A 948-nucleotide genomic window follows, 5' to 3' on the forward strand; every position below is an offset into this window, starting at 1 on the left:
TTTTTTTTTTCATATGTCCTTTCCAGACTGATTCCTGAATGGGAAGACCAGCCTTCATTATAACCACATGGTGCTCTTTCAGTGTTCTGATGAGGAAAGTAGCAGTGTCTGCACCCTTCTGCAAACAGTTAAGCCTAAAGGCAAATCCCGCGATGGTTGTAAAGTGTATGGCCACCTTTTAGTAAGTATCTTACCAAAAATATAAGTATCTTACCAAATAGAAATTTCTATTGCAGGGCATGCCTAAAATTTTACTCAACTTTCTTAGTGCAGACATCTGAGAAAATCAGTAAGCCAATCACACAAGTAGGAAATTACATTTCTGGGGGCATTCTGCACACCAACGCTTATATTGTATTGCATTCCATTTTTCTAACAGTTTTATAAAATTACAGCAGCTTCAGATTGAAACGGAAAATGAATTTTTAATAAAATTAAATTACATAATGACTTATTAGTCTTTTTTTATGAAAGTGGAATTTTCCTTTAAAAGAATCTCAAACGCCTCCCCAACTGATTTTAAAAGAGAAATAAGTAGGCTGACATAGCTGATTATTTTCTCAATGTAATAGTTGTCTTTGGTCTTTTATGCAGATCAGGAAAGCCTGCAAGAAGTCAGAGCTCAATCAACATAATTGTTCAGGATCAGTGATTTAGAAAATACTACAGCTACTGGATTTGCATGACAGCCTGGAAACTAGCATTTTAGGAGCTCAGCAAGGGCAGTCTTTATGCTTATTTAGTACTGGTAAGCCATTTTTCCATGAAAGTATGCTGCAGTTGATTTGCCCCCAAGCTTGAGGACTGTGTGCACTACTACTGGGGCCAGATTAAGAGCATCATGGGCCCTGGTGCTGTTGTTCGGATGGGAAGCAGTAGAGACAGCTCTCCAATTAGGTGGCCACTCACTCCTCTTTGGGGCCCCAAATTGCCACCCAGCATACCAAG

This window comes from Nanorana parkeri, unplaced genomic scaffold (assembly GCF_000935625.1).
Source record: "Nanorana parkeri isolate BGI_ZX_2015 unplaced genomic scaffold, ASM93562v1 scaffold160, whole genome shotgun sequence".
Taxonomy (NCBI): Eukaryota; Metazoa; Chordata; class Amphibia; order Anura; family Dicroglossidae; genus Nanorana; species Nanorana parkeri.